Source organism: Motacilla alba, chromosome 5 (assembly GCF_015832195.1).
Source record: "Motacilla alba alba isolate MOTALB_02 chromosome 5, Motacilla_alba_V1.0_pri, whole genome shotgun sequence".
NCBI lineage: Eukaryota > Metazoa > Chordata > Aves > Passeriformes > Motacillidae > Motacilla > Motacilla alba.
In genome coordinates, this window is record NC_052020.1 from 35,189,651 (window position 1) to 35,195,822 (window position 6,172).

The window sequence follows — 6,172 nt, forward strand, 5'->3', positions numbered from 1 at the left end:
AAATTGAATGGCCATTAATTTCTGAACTGCTTCTTTATTCCAAAATATTTTCTATCTCTTTCAAACTGGCAATAGCTGACAGGGGAAAAAAAGTTTTGCACCAAAATGAAAATCTATATTCATCATTCAGCATGACTTTTTAAAATAAAAGAAGCATTGTTTTTTTCTATCTTTTAATCTCTGCTGTTTTGGAGGGGAAAATATTTCCTCTCTTTGATTTCATGATCTGAATAAGGTTTTAAGACACATTTAATGAGACAGTATACAGTGTTAAAAGACAGAAAGAAAAATCAATAAAACCGAAAGGAATTAATCCAGAAATCTCTGGTAGCTCAAAAGTACTATTCACTTCAACAAATTTTAAAGAAATTAATTATTCACTCCAACACTGTGCTAAATACTCTTTGTACAATGAATCATCTCTCTGAATTGACTGGAACTGGCAGAGCTAAAGGCCAGTATATTGTTTGCTTTCTCCTCTCAAACTTGTGTTCTTTCAAGAGGAAGCAGGCTTGTCTCGTCCCATACCAGCACATGCACTGAAATGGCTCAAAGAACAGCCTCACAAAAGGCCAAACATACATGCTCAGAGAGCTTAAAATATAAAAAGCCTTTAGTACACCCTTAGAGGACCTTAAAACCATCTATCCTCAGCACCAGGCATTCCCTGAGAAGAAGGGTTTCAGCACCAAAGGTATTTCACCCCCAGAGGCAGTCTGTGGCTGTGCTACTCAGCCATCCAGACTAACACCACTACACTTCAAGGAAGCCATCCCTGTGTAGATGGCATCTTTGCTCTCTCATCCATTGCTGCCCTCCAGTTATATGCCCAAGTAAAGAAGAGTGATGACCCTGGCTAAGTTCAGATGGGTTTCAGAATACTTCTAGTTTTAAACCATCATTTTTGTTGCAAAGGCAGTGCACAGGGTGAAGTCTTCTTTTTGCCTGACTCAAGAAGAGTTAAAGAATCTTACCAAGCATCCCTTCACCCTCACACAAACCCAGCCACCAGACAAATTCCACCATTCTCTGATGCCACAAACTCTCCATAGCTCTTTACTTTTGCAAGAAGAAAAAGGCTGACACTTGCCATTGCCTTCAGAGAAATAAAAATGCAAGCAATTTGCTTTCAGCTCTATAACTTGCCCACCCTTTCCATACCTTAGATGAAGTTACTGGAGAAATTGTGTTTCTGGCAGTACATAACTTGGAGTTAGAGGTAAATTAGTGTTGTAGTAAATAATTCCCATTTTAAGGAAATATATTCAAATAACCACTGAAGAGGGAAAAAAAGAATAATGAATGACTAATAGAAAAATACTTACAGCTCCATCTGTTGCTGGAGATGGGTAGTAATTTAACTGCAAAAAATTCAGAAGCCAAATCTACCACTTGATAGATTGATATGAGTTCAAGCTAAAGGAGCTGAATTCTGGAGAGTAAATCAAACTCCAAGTGTAAAAAATAGTGATTTAACAACTGTGAGATTTTTTTAAAATCACCAAATAGAAACTATAAAAATATTTAAAACTCACATAAATGCTTACAATACATACTAAAGTGAAATCTGAACTATCATCCCTACAAGTGATAGATGATAATGCCACTAATATTAAAAAGAGACATTTCATCTCTAGAGACTACAAACAGCCCTAGATGAACAGTTATTCTCCTACAAGCCTATATTATTTTAAGATATTCTCCACTCTGCACATGACAGAAACACAATTATTTCTGAAATCTCTGAGTGTTATCAGAATCTCAGTATTAAATAAAGATATAATGGTACCTAAATAGATATCACAAATCTGTTTACTTTGCTGTCATTAGATATCTGCAAAAAATATTTTAAACAAAAAATTATAGTAATACAGAGATCAGACACTATGATACCTATATCATAATGTATAATAATACATTATGATACAGGTATCATAACGTCTGTTCTTTCTAGAAACTGAAAAGTGGCTCTTTTCACCTATCTGTGTAGATGATTAAATCATGCTCAGCAAAACCATGGGTTTTCTCATTCAATTCGTGAAATACAGCTAGGTTTCATCTCCCTTACATTATATTATATACATTGATAGATACAGAGATGAATACATTATATTCATCTCCAATACATTATATTCAAAAGCTCAGTGAAATAAAAGAGTTACGAACAGGTTTGCATGATTCTGATGTTGGGCAATTCACCAGTGACATACTTCTGCTTGTCAAAATGGCAAAGTATGGGCTAGTTTTGGCAATATGTACTTTTCTGGACTAGCAATAAAAGCACATTACAGGGGGCCTTTAGGTGTCATTTATAAGGGGTTAAAGTGGGTAAGCTGAATTTATAAAGTTAGTAAAAAAATGTCTTTTTCATTATGAAGACTTGCAAATAATGTGTGCAAATACAAGTGCACATGAAGGAAAGACAAAGGATTTTGTTTTTAAGAATGGCTGCAGTGTGTGTGTGTGGTGCCCTGGATTACCCTCAGAATGTGCAGATGACCGCTACCAAAGGAAGTGGAAGGAACAGCATGTTCACCAACTACAGAGCCAGGAATAACAGAAGCCACACATTCAACAACAGCCATATGACTACAGGCAGGCTCTGATCAGGCACTTCCATTCAGGGTTAACATAATGTTTATATGAAACAGAAAAATGTGCCTTGCTTACAGAAAGATACATATTCCTCCAAGAAATGTGTGACCGTGGAACAGGAAGGAGTACCTGCAGCCTCCTGACTGAACAGATGGATGAGCCCTCAGTCTACAGGTGCTGGCTACAGAAACAGGATTTGAAGTTCTGTTTCCAGAAAGCACACACCTTTCTCTGTGTTTCACCACAGATACCAGCATCCCCAATTCTCAGGGTACAAAAGAGATTTTCTGACTGGCAGTTTACTCCCGCACACAGTGGCCTTGCTGCACCAAGCGAAACAGAACAGTGAATGGGCAGCAAATGGAAGCAAGGCCCCATCCTTGTCTTTATTAATTATTTAAGAGTCCTCAATGTTTTAACACAAAGTTTTCAAAACGTAATAAAAATACACCTCCAAGCTAACAAACATCTTCATAATATCTCAAGCTAAGAATCCAAGGATTAACCCAGATTAACTACTAGTTCCAGATAACTACTTCTGGAATAATCATTACAATTTTACATGTGTTTTTAAAATTCATATGTGAAGTAAATTTAATCTGTTTGCCCTTACCTGGTATTTTGTCCCCAGGCCTCTTTTTTATTCTCATGTCAATAAAACATTTAAGACAATTATTTGAATTAATACAGTAATAGAACAAGCAAAAAAAAATAGATAAAATTTTATCTTGAAAAAGAAAATCTCCTCAGACATCATAGTAAGGACCAACCTTCAGGTTACCCTGGAGAGCACACAACAGGACAGGACAGAGGTGAAATCAGTACTGATTATGGGTGAGAGATGGGCAGTCTTCTCCCTTCTCAAGGGGAAAACCCTGGAAGGAGAGGAGACAGACTCACATCCAGTCCCTCCTCACAGATCTCTGCAGTTACTGTATGAAACAATTTGCTGATCTAAAAGGTGTAAACTGCAGGTAGATGAGGGTGTGCTGCCCACCAGCAAGTTGTTGCTAGCAGTCATGCCTGAACTCTTGAAAGGGGCACCTTGCAACCACTTGTCTTCCTCAGTGGTCAGGCTGCTAGGCTGCTGCGTTGGAGGGTGGTTCCACACTGCTTCTGGCAATAGTAAAGAGCCCACTCCAGAAAAGCCATCCTGTCTATGCAATGCCAGACAAGATGCCTGCTGTCCCTGTAGCCCCTGCTGAGGTGTCTCCACAAGCCTTGGGCAGCTGCTGTGCCCTGGTGCCCTGGTCCATGCATGGGAGCACTCTCTGCCTCCAAAGAAAGAAGGCAGCATTGATTCCAGGCTGGAGTAATCCCTGTGCTGGGAGCCCAGCAGGTGCTGGGGGACAAAGGGCTGCCAAGGAGCATTTCAGCGGTGGGACAGGAACAGTGGCAGAGCTCCAGTGCTCCAGCCTGCACCCTGGTGCTGCTTAACACTATATATCTGAATGTATGCATTATATTTACATAAACAAGCGCTTCCCCTGCCACCCAGCACAGAGGGTATCAAAAAATCTCCTTACAGTCTTTGCTTTAGGTGCTGCTTCCACAATCATTTGCTTCCTTCTTCTGGATTGAATGTTTTTTATTTATTCTACGTGTTTTTCCTAAGGGGATATGATTCTGTTTGTTTTGCTAGCAAGGCAGTAATTTGGGAACAAAACAAAAATTAATGTTTCATAAAGGAGCCTAACTAAGGTGAGGGTGTGAATTAACAAATTGAGCCCCGTGTCAGGAAAAGGGCTGTGTCCACAGTCAATGTAACACTTGTATGTACCCCTCTAAAGTCCCTTCAAATCATCTAAGGCATCAAATAGCCTTGCTACAGATGGCTGCCCAGCACCACGCACATGTGTGTGCTCCATCAGCCTGGCATCAGTTTGCCAGACTCATACCAGCATTCCTGGCAACTCCTTAATGCCTTTCCCAAGACAGCATGGTTTCAAAAAAAAAAAAAAAAAAATTAAAGCACAGCTCAGAACCTCTTGAACATAAAATTGAAGGTGACATGCACAAGTCAATGCCAAACAGTTTGGAGGAAGATTTAAGTAGCCTTTGTGAAGAAGGTGTAAAGGAAAGCATTGTAGGTCTGAAAGGAATGCAGGGAGAAGCTAGAATCACAAAACTCCAGAAAACGAAGGGAATCAGAGGAAATAAAAATGTAGAGAGAACTGCAATGTAGGGAGAAATGTAGGAAGAACTGCAATGAGTCCGGGTGAATGTATTTTCCCAGCAAGTAAACTGCGAGGCACAGGAAGGGTCCTTCCTACCCAAGTGGAATATAGGGCTTAAACTTTAATTAGTGCTTTCTTCTGTCCTTTTTGATCTTTGCACAAAGCCTTTCTTCACACAAAGGACAGAGAGGTTTCTGTGGGGCTGTGTGGCAGGGCAGCCAGTCTCCCTCGGTTCAGGCATTTCCCGTATTTCCCGGCATAAATGGGATGCCTCTCGCTGTTCTTCCTGCCTGTCCCCCGACCTCCGGAGGAAGGTATTCCCGGGACATTTCACTGCGGCAAACGCGCCAGCCTGACAAAACTGACAAAAGTTTCTGCGGAGCAATTTGCTCTCGCCACCAGAGAAGTTGAAACATTAGCCCAGGACTAGTCAACACCATCTCCCCCGCCCCGGCCAGGCCTGAGCTCCGTTTTCGTGCCTCCTCCGTACGCCCGGCTGGAGCGGGGCTGGCGGGGGGAGCGGCGGCGGGAGCCGTGGGGCGGGCACCGGGAGGGAGCGGGGATCGCCCCGTCGGCTTGCAGGGAGGCGGGACGCCCCATAGCTGCCATCGGCCCCTTTGTCTGCACAGATTTTTTCTTTAAAAATAAAAATTGAGGAAATGTCCCTTCTCTCAAAAATACCTCTAAGGAAATGGGAACGAGAGTTGCGATAAAAATTGTGCCGAGTAGGCTGCACCTGCGGGAGACCCCTCACGAAAGGAGAGCTCAGGGACACACCTTTTGGCGGCCTCTGTCACGGAGGCGAAATGTGACCGACCCTCTCGAGGGCACCTCTTGCTGTGGAGGGAGCCTGCTGACGAGCAGGAATTTCTTGACAAGATCTCGGGATCCTGAGAAGCTGAGAGAAACGCCAGCAGAAGTTCCTGACATCTGCATCATCCGCCTTGCATAATTTTGCATTTGAGATGCTCCCGTAGGAGAAGACCCTGTCATGAGGAAAGCATCACCACCTTTATCCTGTGTGGGAAGCACAAAAATGTGTGGCTGGGACGATCAAAGCTGTGGGGGAAAGGGGTATCGTGTTCTCACCAGTTCTGTGCTTTGTTTGAATTAAACTCCGGAAATGCAATAAATTACTAATAATTACCCGGTCATAATTCCTATTTTGCTTTTAAGGGCCACATATCTCTGAACGGATCGCAGAGACCTCAAATATATTTATTTTCAATCACACGAAGAGATATTTCACAAAGAGCATTTTAATGAGACTTTAAAAAAAAAAAAAAAACACAAAAAAAAAAAAAAAAAAAAAAAAAAAAAAAAAAAAAAAAAAAAAAAAACCTAAAACAAGTTGCCCTGAGCAGCTGCCTCCCAAAGCCGGTCGCTCTCCGGGCTGGCTG